The 12672-nt window shown below is 40.6% G+C and overlaps 1 protein-coding gene across 1 annotated transcript in view; it reads right to left on the bottom strand.

Annotated features, from left to right (window-relative positions):
* Positions 1-11985: 11985 nt before the first annotated feature.
* Positions 11986-12672, bottom strand: part of slco4a1 (solute carrier organic anion transporter family, member 4A1) — a 30670-nt gene continuing 29983 nt past the window's right edge. The window contains exon 12 of the mRNA XM_023415588.2: positions 11986-12672. This exon is cut by the window's right edge and continues 2865 nt beyond it. The gene's annotated coding sequence lies outside the window, so the exon portion shown is untranslated.

Genomic DNA, 12672 nt, shown 5'->3' with positions numbered 1-12672 from the left:
TTGTGGTACCATAAATGTTTCTGTGTATCATTGGATGCTCCAACAGCTGACTGACGTTTGATCAGAGCTGATTCATTAAAAATCCCTGTTCTTCCTCTCCTGTAAAGATGCAGTGGTCATCCTGCTCCCCGCAGAGCCTCTCATCTCTTCAGCCACTCCTCTGCTACAAACACTGCAACAACATCCTTTTATACTGTGGGAATGCTTCTTTTAATGAGGCAGTTACTAAAAACAGCTGCTTCAGCCACTTCAGCTCACATTTGATTTTGTACAGGTTTTTGCCCAGTAGAAAAAAAATAAATGGAAAGATGCCTCCAGTATCATCTTGGTCTGGATTCTGGTTCAGAAGCAGCTGTTTAACAGCTGATTTTATCCATATTATAACAAGTTAAATTAAAAATATTTAATAGCATTCAGTTGAGTTTACACAAATGTGTATGATTCTTGGTGAGTGTTAGAAGCAAGGTAGAATCGTATAGCCAGAACCATCTCTGAACTGGAGAATGGTCTGGCTGCACGTAATATCCTTCAGCTATGGGGAAAAAAATGCTCTGGCTTGTTTGCATGTCTTAAAACCAATCACAGACGTTTTGGGTGGTGCTGAGCCCAGGATGCAGCTACAGTGCCCCTGCACGGAGGTGATCAGTAAAATGGCTAATTCTGCTCCAAGTCACTGTTTTATAATGTGTGTGTGTATATTGTGTTTGTGTGTATATTTAAACTTGTCATGGTCCCCAAGTGCTGCAAGTGCCTAAACATTTCCATTATACAAACACAAGTGTTTTAATTGCTAAAAGTGGATATTGTACTGCAAGAGTGGAGAAAACAGATGAAATATGGTACAGTGTCAGTGAATTGAATATTTTGCAGATGCTGTGCATGTGATTCGGCACCTTGGCAGATTCATGAACTGAAAACATTTTTCTAATTATGTTCATAACAAAATCAACATGCTAAAGGCCTTTTTTTTTGCCAGGATGTCCATCATAATCTCTTTTTGTCTGTAGAGTAAAACAGAGTAACTGAGCCAACATAATTAAGTATGAATGGATTTTTGCTGATCAGCGCTGTCTTCATTTGGAGCAGGACAGAAGCATTGTGGTCGGTGGTTCAGTGAAATTAATTGTCATGCCTTGTGTGTGTTGTCACACCGCTGAAGCCTTCACATTATGGTGCAGCATGAGCAAGGAAAGGAGGACAGAGTCCATAAAACATAACATAACACATAACTGAAATGAAACTATATGTTAAAGGGACTATTTGTAAGTTTTCTTTGCTGCAGAACCTGGTTTCTTGCCAGGAGTGGACGGTGGTGAGGTTATAATACGCTCTCTGAGCAGCGCTGCTACTTCAGGGAAGACTGGACCCTACAGTCGGAAAGTGATGAGACTGTCTGGTTGGCCCAGGGCTAGCTGGTTAGCATGATAACTTCAGTAGAAGAAAAGAAGTGATAGAAATAGAGGCATAATAACTTAACATTGGAGTTGGTTTCAACTGCTGGAGACAGCTCTTGGCAAGTAAAGGAAATCAATTTTAATGCTGAACTCACAACGTTTCCTCTAGACTGCTAAGTGAACAGCTGTTAATGCTGAAGCTGGCTATGTAGCAATAGCAAAAACTCACATATAGCACCTTTAAAGAATAAATACAGTGGCATACATTTATGTTTTTCTTTCTGTTCCATTTTTTTTCAGCTTGTATGAGGTTTAGTGCTGCATGCCCATTCCCTCAGAGCTGTGTCATTTCGATTCAGTGCAAAAAAAAAAGACAACAATTTCTCTGTGCTCTACTCTTCATTCCTCTACACTTTAAATGAAACCCTCTGGGATCTGAGGTGTGTCAGCCACTTTTTAGACTACATCCACACTAATCTGCTTTCATATTAATACGATCCCCTCCCAGATGACTGTTTTAGGTCTGTGTGAGAAACGATCTCTGCCCCGTACTATCACACCTGAAATACACATACATACAGGACCGTTCGCGTACACTGGCCATGTACGAGCCAGCTTCAACAGGAAGTAGACTGTCTGCTCTGCAGGTTTTTTAGTTGCAGAAAATACTATGCACAAGGAGCAGTAAAGACAGTTGTAGCATTAACATGCAGAATTGCAGTGATTGATCATTTAAGATTGATAACGCCACTGGTTGCAGCAATGTTAAAGAAATGAAGAAAGGGCTAATTAACAAAACTGCAGAAGATCAGCTTTGTTGTGGTGTGTTAGAAAAATATAATATTTTGCTAATGATCGTCTCATCAGCCCAAGGGAGCTACTTATGATGAATCACACCAGCACACCTTCTTCAGCCATTTTCCATACTCCTTCTTCTGAATTTGATAACAACCCATCTCATTCCTCATCAACTGGGAGGAAAGCAATAATCCTTCTTGTTCCTTTGAACTTTTGCTTTTTGAGTCGTGGAGTTGTAATTATTTTTGGCTTTTCGTATGCACTCAGGTGTGAACATACCTGCCCAGCAAGGCTTTCTATAAGTCACGATAGGTCTCATAATGTGCTCTCAGTCTCCCCTGATGCCATTTCATCTGATGCTGGTGAGAAAATAAAAGAAATAATAACAGTCATTATTTGTTGATTCACCAAAGCTGGAAGAAGCCTGAAAGATGAAAAAAGGTAACACCAAAAAAATATTTGTGTGTGGCTGCACTTCTTGTTCCTTTCCCATTTTCACTTTTTACTCTTCTTCCATATCTTCCTCATCCTCCTCTCCACCTCTACCTGCTCGACCCATTGTGCTATTCCTCTCCTCAGTTTCTTTTCTTCCTTCTTTCACTGTGAGGTTCATGTTGACCTTCAAGACCTTGATGTGTCTGCACAGTGACATAATGTTACCTCAGTAAGAGCACAGCAGGGGGCATGTGGTGTCATTGAAAAGAGCTATTAAAAGCTTTGTCTCCTTGATTGAATTATGCAGAACTTTAAGCTTTAATCAAATGTAAACAGGTAAGTTATATAAAAAATTAATCCCCTGTACAGTTGCCATGAAGGGGCAATTTAGCTTTAGAGACCAAGACCTGATTTTTGTACCAGGCAGTAACCATGTTTATTTCTGCTGTAAGGTTGGACATTTTAACAGGGGAGTCGGATTGACTCACTGTTGGAGCCAGACTCTAGTGGCCATTGGAAGAACTGCAATTTCTTGTCACCTCAGTGTTGGCTTCATTGTCCAACCCCAAAGGTTACCACTTGGTCTGAACAGGGTATTTTATTTTTGTTGGATTCCCTCTTCTGTCATGACAAATGTGATTTATATTTATTTTGTACTTGAGTGTGTGACAGTCAAGAAATTCAACTATAACTTGATATGAAATGTGAGACTGGAAATAAACATGTCCACCACTGCATGTGCAGCAGAGCTGAAAACTCTCATTTACTCAGTGAGTGTGTGTCAGTGGCGCACAGAGCAATGAAAGAGCGACAGATTGAGATAGATAGACATGTTGAAGCTGTAAATGGTTTTATTTGGGCTGTAACACACATCCCTTTCCACCAGGGGATTTGAAGGTGTTTAAATGGAGGCACTGAGGTTTGGATAAAGGCAGAACTCCACATTATAGTCAGAGGGAGGTCCCAGGAGAGGGAAGACATGGAGGTAACAAGGAGTGGAGCTTTCCTCTGACTGGAATTAAAGCAGCATCTTTGTGTAAAATGATTAGAGGATGATTTTGCATTGTTTTAATTATGACGAACAATTGTGTTCTTGTTCTTATATGCTGGTAGAGACATGGGTACTTGTGTCACTGTGGAGGGCCCCAACTTGGGTTTAGAGTTCAAGTTAGAATTAGCTTTAGGTTAGGCTTAGGGTAAGGCTTGAGGATAGGCATTTAGTTGTGATGGTTAAGGTTAGGGTAAGGAGCTAGGGAAGGCATTATGTCAAAGAGTGTCCTCACAACTACAGTAACACCAGTGTGTGTGTATTGTATTTCTGTGTGTGTGTGTGTGTGTGTGTGTGTGTGTGTGTGTGTGTGTGTGTGTGTGTGGACATTCCAGAGTGTCTTGACATTCCACAATCCAGAATCTACAATATGACACGTTATCTGAAACATATTAGATTCAGGATTAGGTCTCACACAGACAACACTAGTGACAGAAACTAGTTGCCTCCACATGTTTGAGAAAGAGAACTGGTGTGCAGTCATGGACCAACTTGAAATGAGTAACGTATCTGAGGATACACCAGAGAAAGTCATCTTGGAGCGTGGAGAGGACTCTGAGGTCGTCCAAACAAGTACTGTATCTGAGAATACACAAGAGGGGGTCAGTCCAGGGCGGAGAGAGGACTCTGAGGTCGTCCAGAGACCACAGACAAGCGCAGAGCCAGCAAAACCTTCAGTTTCTGCAGCTTGTGAAGCAGAACATGAGGACCAGCTCCGGTTATTTGTCACTCTGCTGACGGTCAAAGTGTTGGCAAAGTGTTGTGCTCTCCAGAGCCAGGAGGAGTGGGTCGCCCGCACCAAAGACCTGGTTAACCAGACGATGACGGGTCTCACTTACACAGAAGGTGTCTCTCCAGATGTCAAGTACCTCAAGAAGGTCTGCAAGGCTGTACTGAAGGAGCTGAAGAAGAAGTTCTGTGGTAGGCGCCTGCTGGAGTCTGTGGTTTTAGTACAGGACCCAGTCGTCGACGCAGCCATCGTCCAGTCTCTGCGAGCTCACATCAAAGAGCTTTTGACTCGGCTTGCAAATAAAGATCCCTCCCACAGATTATGGAAGGACGTGCTCCAGGTTGTTGGTTCCATGGTCGGCTTCCTCCTCTCCATCGTTTTACTAGCTCTCATCCCATAAAGCTACGGATGGAGGAGATGTCAAGCCTTGAAGGAGCTGTTCCTGGTCCCTCTCTCTTCTTTCTTCCCCTCTCACCTCCCTTCCCCTCCTTACCCCCCACTCCCTCCTTTTCTCCTCTCTTCTCTATTCCTATAATATTATAAGGTCTTGACTTGTAAAGTGCCTTGAGATGTATGCTGTGATTCAGTGCGATACAAATAAATCTGAACTGAAGAGTCAGTGTAACTTATCTGCTCATTTATTATAAATCCTTTAACATTGTGTGCAAAGAAACACACACATTTAATTAAAACTGTTTATTGTTATTGTTTACTGCTATTTTCTAAAGATTGTCATGGAGGTCTAAATGTTAGTTGAGTCAGATCGGAGGCTACAGCGAGTCGCTATTGGAAAGTAAAGAGACAGGATAGGGCTAGCTGGTTAGCATGCTAAGTTCATTAGGGGAAAAAAGTGATTGAGACCAGACTAACCCTAACCCTAACATTGGCATTGCCCTCCACGACTGGAGACAGCTCTTTGTGAGTAAAGAAATTAAGTTTGATGCTGAACTTTTGTTTCTTCTAGACTGGCTATGTAGCAATAGCAAAACTTAAAAATAGCTCCTTTAACCTTTGGCTAATACACAAAAAGGGATTGTTTGTAGATAGTTATGAAGCAAGAGTAGATGTAAAACTTTTGTCTTGTTGTAGCTATGTCTCGAATTGATCTTGTGAACCTATAGTCCTGTTGACAACTGAAATAGGTGTCTAATTAGGAGAGACAAACTGTCCCAAATCAGTTCCATATACTACATAAAGTATACACTGCATACTAATCATGATAATACTATTTACTGTACAAAATATACATACTTCAGCAATTTACTATACATTATACTTTATTTTAATTTCCTGGATTTTTGAGGCTGTTTCACCAATATGGGTTTAAATTTGTTTGTTAATAAAAATGAAAAGAAGTGTGGAATTGCAAACTGTTGAGGAATCTCTTCTCTCATACTTCAGAAAGTCCTTAAGTGCCAACACACAAGGTCAATAACATTGCACAATCAATCATATCCCATTGTTTATTTCTAGCCTTGTGATTGTACAGCTAAGCTCCACTATCATCAGCAGTTGCCGGAGTAACCAAGGTCAGCAAGCCTCTTATTGATAGAGAGTGTAGGAAAATACAAATATCTGAGGGAGAGCTCAGGTTCCCAGGTCAGAAAGAGTATGCATCTACCTTACTAAGACAAAGGTCAGGGAGGATCCTCAGCATTAGTGAGGTAAGACATGAGACCATATCTAGGTGTAAGTATCCAACAGAAGTTTCACACCTGTGTGTAAGAGATATGGAATAGCCTTATTTGGGAATACAGTTGGTAACAGGTGAGCTTGAGTCTGTCTCCTCGGTACATTGAGCAACAATAAATACCTCTGCTTCAATCACCCAAAAACTCTTTTGTCCAGCTCACAAGATTTTCATCACACAAACCTGCTAACATAAACTGCAACCTAAAATTTCAATCACTCAAATATAACAAAGAGCTACAATGTGTAATGCAAAGAAATTAGATTTGCATCTAAAATCATAACAAATGACAGAGTTAGAAGGGAACAGGTATTTAGAGACCACACTGACCACACTTTCAGATTTCCTCAAGCAACCCTCTAGGAAACGTTGGCTCCGGCTTTGGAGATGGACACAGTGAGGAGTCTTGTATTGTCTGTTCCCTTACAAGTGTTAAATGGGTTTCATAGCAACAGGGGCAGTACAGAGGGAACTGGCAGACCGGTCAGGACTGTGCTAGTCGTCCTTGAGCCACGTTTAGCCAGCTGTATGAGACGGGATCATCCCTAAGGTCAGTCAGGTACAGTATATAATGCTGCCAGACATTGTGGTTGACCAGGCAAACATTACGATGCAATTTGCAGCCAGAGCCCCCGAAATTTCGAATTTTTTTATCATGTTAGATATATTTCATTATTTATATTTTAGGTTTAAATAAAAGATTTTTTAATGAAACCTAAGTGATGACATGCCCTCTATAAAATAAAGTAACAACAGAGATGAGGTAAATCACCCAGGTAGCAGTGCCCTATGCTTGGACATGAATGTTATGGAGCGTGACTGCTGCGCTCCATAATATTGATGTTCAGGCACAGGGCACTGCTACCTGGGTGATGACTGCACAGCACTTTGATTGAGTGAAATTGAGGCCACCACTCTCTGACAGCAGCACATGAGATTGAGCAGCTTCATGTTGAAACACAGGTGCATGTGCAGACAGTGTGTGTTTTATCGATTGTAAGCCTGATCCACCCGCCTGGCTGGATCACATAATTTTTTTAGGTCCTTTTCTTTACCCTTTGTGTGATCGAACCAAGTGGCAACCTCCGGGGCTGAAAAATGACTGCAGCTCTTCAAATGACCACTTGAGGCTGGCTCCCAAAGCGAGTCAATCCCCACGGACTCCTGTGTTACAGCAGAAAGAAACATGTTTACAGCCTTGTACAAGAAACAGTTTTGGTCTCTATAGCTAATTTCCTCCTTCATGACAACTGCACAGAGGTGAATTTTTATATAAGTCACCTACATAAATTTTATTAAGGCTTTTTGCATAATTGAGGGTGTGCCCTTTTGAGTGACAGGTGGGTGAGCATACACTTGCCACAAACCAGCATGAACCGAAGTCTCGGCTCCACACACGCCCCACCTCTTTGCCCATTTTTGGATTAGCCGGGAGTTAGGCGGCGTCAGGCACTGCCAAGATGGCGACAGCAGAGCAGCCCACTCCAAAAACGCTCTTCAGAAACCTGTGGGTGACATCATGGCAGCTACGTCCATCTTCATATACAGTCTAAGGATCGAAAACATTTTCCTTAGTTCAACAATGCATATGGCACCAGCAGAATTTAGGAATGCTTACATCAGTATTTCATTCAACATGCAGCTAATAAAACAGCAGCTGCGACATAGCAACGAGACAATTCTTCCAGCTGCAGAACTAGATGAATTGTATAATGCTAATGTCATCAGCTGCCTTGTGTAAAAGATTAAAGACAATAAATAAATAAAGCTATACTGGGGAACAAGACATCTGAGGTATGCGCTCTGCTGAGTGCGATTCTAGTTTAGGAATGTTGTTATATTGAGGAAGCTGTACATGCTTTGCACTGTACATTGCACATATATATCTTACCATATATGATGCAGCCAGTGAATAATTACATGGTCTGCCTCTTGCCTCCCCACTCTTTTTCTCTGTGTCCCTTTTAACAACACATTTCCTTTTCCACATGAATGGAGAACAGTTCATTAACATTTTGTATACCATGAAGAACACACATTTACACACACACAGATCCATTGTCTACCCTGTATAATTGCCTCTGACATGACCTCCTGCCTCCTCTGACAGGATTACATTCACCTCCACTGGTTTTCTAATAAAAAAACTAATGACAATCATAATTGTGATTATAGACTAATCTGACTATGTTGATGTTGATCATTGTGACTATGCTACCATGTTGGTCAGAATGTAAAGAGGCTCATGTTCGAGTCAAAGTGTGCAGCGTGCACAGCCATGAAAGGTCAGACACTCTATATACCAGAGGAATGATGGAAAACAGAGAGTGTGTACCGGTTACTGTGTGAATATGAGTGTGTGAATATGAGTGTGTGTGTGTGTGTGTGTGTGTGTGTGTGTGTGTGTGTGTGTGTGTGTGTGTGTGTGTGATGAAATCAGGGCTACAGGTACAAGCACTTCAAAATTTGTTTGGTTTGTTAAAGTTATAAATGAACATTGGGAAGTTATAAATGGAGTTATAAAACTGTTGGAGTCCAGGGTGACTTCTTCAAACTGTTGTCCAAAAACAATAGATGTTAGTTTACAGTGATATAAAGAAGAGTTAAACAGTAAAACAGCTACACTCATTCTAAATAAACCTGTGATCAACCCATAGACTGTATATAAGGACGGATGGGTGAGTTGTATATAAATCAGCCCCGTACAGTTGTCTTGAAGAAGGAAATTAGCTATAGAGACCATCTTAACATGGGAGTCGATGGGCATTGACTCACTTTTGGAGTCAGCCTCAAGTGGCTTCATTTTTCAGGCCTGTAGGTTTCCGCTTGGATCAACCCAAACATCTCTACTTTTAACATTAGCGAATGCATCCATTCCGATGCATCCACCGCAGTTATGGTGGTGTCGATACATTTACATTTTCGTTTACATTTACTTGTTTGGCAGACGCTTTATCCAAAGCGACTTACGAGTGAGGGACATCACTAATGCTTCGGTGCAGCGGGAGACCTTGTTGTAAGTACTAAGCACTACATCTGTTTAATTAGTGCAAAGAGACAAAGTAGAACAAAGAACAGAACACACAGCACATAAGTCAAATGCTGGAAAGGACTAAGAGAGCAGTGGGTGCTTTTGTAGGAGTGTTTTCATGATAACTTTATTATAAGAGCCTCTGTTGGTGCTGTCATTCCTGCTTCCATAAGCAGTTTGTCTAATCTACAATATTACAAATCATGCAATATCATTAATATCACAGAAATGCTGTTTCCAGTGGTCATGTGCCTTTTATGGCTTCAACAGTTCAGATGATCGATCAATAAAACAGAAGTGCTATCGTCTTCTGGAAAGAAATTCAACATAGAGTACACCTGTTGTTCCTTGCTCCAAGCGCCATCTCCAGTCAATAAATGAAGTCTGATTGATTGACTGAATCAATCAGACTTGATTTGTGTAACACTTTTTACTCGAGTTAGTGTCAAACTCAAGTAAGAAAGCTGACAATGTGATACAATAAAATAGATTAAAAAAGCTATAATGACATAAGCAAACAAAAACAAACACAAGAAAATGAAAAAAACTAACAGAATAAAATACAATTTACAACATGATTACAATAAAATAACGTTACTAATGACTCAGAATCATATTTAAAGAATAGCCTGGCTGAAGAGGTACTTTTTGAGTTTACGTTTCAACACTTCTGGCTGCTCTCAGGTCGTCAGGGAGACAGTTCCTCGGAGCATTAAAGCTAAAAGCTGCCTCGCCAAAAGTTTTAGTCCTTTATATAGTGTAAGCATGTGGGACATATATACCGGTGCAAGACCATGAAGTGATTTAAAAACAAGTAAAATAATTTTAAAATTAGTATGCTAGCTGACAGGCAACCAATGTATCCAGGCGTCCTCGAAAAGCATTAATGATGGCGGACCTGATCACCAGCCAAAGGATGGAGGAGGTCGTACAAGAGGAAGCAGGAGTTAGCTGGATGGAGTGCACCAATAGCTGAATGTCTATTTGCTTGAATGAGAAACGCTACCAAGACAGAGTGACATGGAGGTTAAGATGACAAAAAATCTTTAGTGTGCCTGTTATAAAGGTCTGTAAGATGGACTTGACCCAGTTTTCCTTCCTTTCCATAATGTCACAGAGCAGGCATTTAGTGCTGGTTATTGAATGTCAGATGTGTTTCATTGCCTCATAACAGGAGACAGAGGAAAAAGGTCAAATCACTTATGATGTCTTGCAGCAGCTGACATGCACCCACTTTAAGGTCCTACGATGGATGTTAACATGCTATTTTAGATCTTTAAAGTCACTCATTAATTATCGTTGTCCACGTGCTGGAGATAAATGATGCTGAGATGGAATCTGGTGCTTAGCATGTATATGTTTCTGTAGCTGTATACTTCCTGTGTATCTGTTCCATCTCTCTGACAACTGGGGTAAGAGGTCATCTGGGTCAATGATGTCATAGTAACTTTATGTTTAAACAGCCATTTCCTTGTATTTGAAGATTTTCAGTGTCGTGTTGAAGGTTTTTATTTTCATTTATTCATTGAGTATTTGCAGTTACAGGTAAGCTACTGTATATATATGAGATGTATGTGCTGATACATGTGAACACCGCAGGAAGTCAGCAAACATCAGACACACTGGTGGGATGGTGGCTGCTCAAACATTGTGACTCAGCACCACCTAGTGGTTAGCACTGGGTGATGAAAACAACTGGACAGTAATACATGAGCATATCAAGCTACTTGTACAAAAGAAAACCTTCAGGACACTTAGTGCTGTCCTCAGAGCAACACAATTCACAAAATTCCAAACAGAATTTCATCATTTGTAAGGTATTTTTCAGAATATTTCAAGAACTTAAAATTGCCATCTTGTTCTATTATGAAGGTGAACAATAATAAATCAAATCTAATTTGAGATAAGAAGAGAAATCGTGCTGTCCCGTAGTTTACAATCTACAGTTCAGTATTCATAATACGTATGTATATATTGCTTTGATAAAAACAAACATTCAAATAAATGAAATGAGTTTACGATAATGAGCCACATTGTGTAAAAACATCAGTGCAACTGCATATAAGCTTTTTTACTGTTTCTCATTCACAAGAGAAAGCCCATGTGTTTGCACTGTGTTCGAGCCAAATGTTTACTTTGTGTAGGTCACTCTCTGATGAGCTGCAGGACTAGTGTGTGTGTATGTGTGTGTGTGTGTTTGTGTCTTAGCAAATGCCTGTGTGCGTGCAGTGTTCGGTGGTCTGTGCACGAGTGTTTTGCAGGCAGGCTTCATAAAACATTTCAGCGAGGAAGCCAGGTAGCGACAGTGGAACTCAACAAGTCGTGAGCTGGTAGTCGTCATGGAAACGCATCCTTTGCATCAAGTCCTCTTCAGCTCCACAGTGGACTGAACTGGACAAGAAGGCAATATATCGGGGCATATTTAGACGGGCAGTGATCCAAACAACACAACAGGGTTAGAACTGAGACCAGTAAAGAGCAGTTCATCTGGCTCTAATTAGTCCGTTTTTAATGAATGTCACTTTTTTGAAACTTGATTTTCCCTTTCAACCCCCCTCAGTTGTGAAATTTCCAAAATTGTGTAACAATGGTATTTATTCTGTATCTGCTTCTTACGACACTCGATTTGAGGAAGACGGAAGGAAAGAACCCAAAAATTGTAAATACATTTTGCAGGATTGAACAATGCTTGGCTACCTGAGTTTTGTTTGCTTTGGTTTTGTTTCCTTTCATTTTGTTTGTTGTTTTTCCTGCCTCATGTTGTGTCAATGTTGTGTCCCTTTCTGTTCTCAGGAAGATCACACACACACACTCACACGCACAACACGATAAAAAAAGATAGAGTCACAAAAAGTAGTCTGCTGTTCAGCTTTTGTAATTAGAAAACACTTGACATCTTCGAATCATTCCATAAAAAGATCATTGATTTCAAGTCCACTGCTTCTTTTTCTTGAAAAACAAAACATATAGTACCAAAAACAAAATAAAAAAAGAATAAAAATCAATTTACAGAGGGGTTTGTCATAGCTTCCAAGCTATTGATTGGCTGAAAAGCACAACTAGGAGGACTGCAAATACACATTCACATGGAGCTCAAACTCAACATCCGCCGGAGGGTGTTGAGGTCAGTTCTTACATGACAACAACACAGGCAACATACAGCAGGTGTTTCACTATCACATAAACAAGAAAGACAAGAGGAGGCGTCTCTGTGGACAAAGGACGGAGGGAGTAGAGCCAGGGCAGATTCCTTTTATCATCACACAGTGAATGTATAAAACAAATACAAGTGCTAAAGTAGTATAAATAAATTATTTGCATAAATACAGTCAATGATTAAAAAATAAAAATACAAGAGTTGTTAGGCAAAGCTGCTTTGGCACATCTCTGGACTTGCAGTGCTGTGATAACTAGGTCCAAATGTTTGTTATACTGCATTTCATGCCAATTGTGCATTACATTTGAGCAGCATACAAGCTGCTCCCACAATATCCCTCTCAAAGGCACCATCCCACCAGCACTTCAAACTGCAGAGTTATGTGGCAA

This window comes from Seriola lalandi, unplaced genomic scaffold (assembly GCF_002814215.2).
Source record: "Seriola lalandi dorsalis isolate HSWRI2012SDOR001 ecotype SW California unplaced genomic scaffold, Sedor1 jcf7180002054554, whole genome shotgun sequence".
NCBI classification, from domain to species: Eukaryota; Metazoa; Chordata; class Actinopteri; order Carangiformes; family Carangidae; genus Seriola; species Seriola lalandi.
This window is presented reverse-complemented; position numbering and strand designations above follow the sequence as displayed.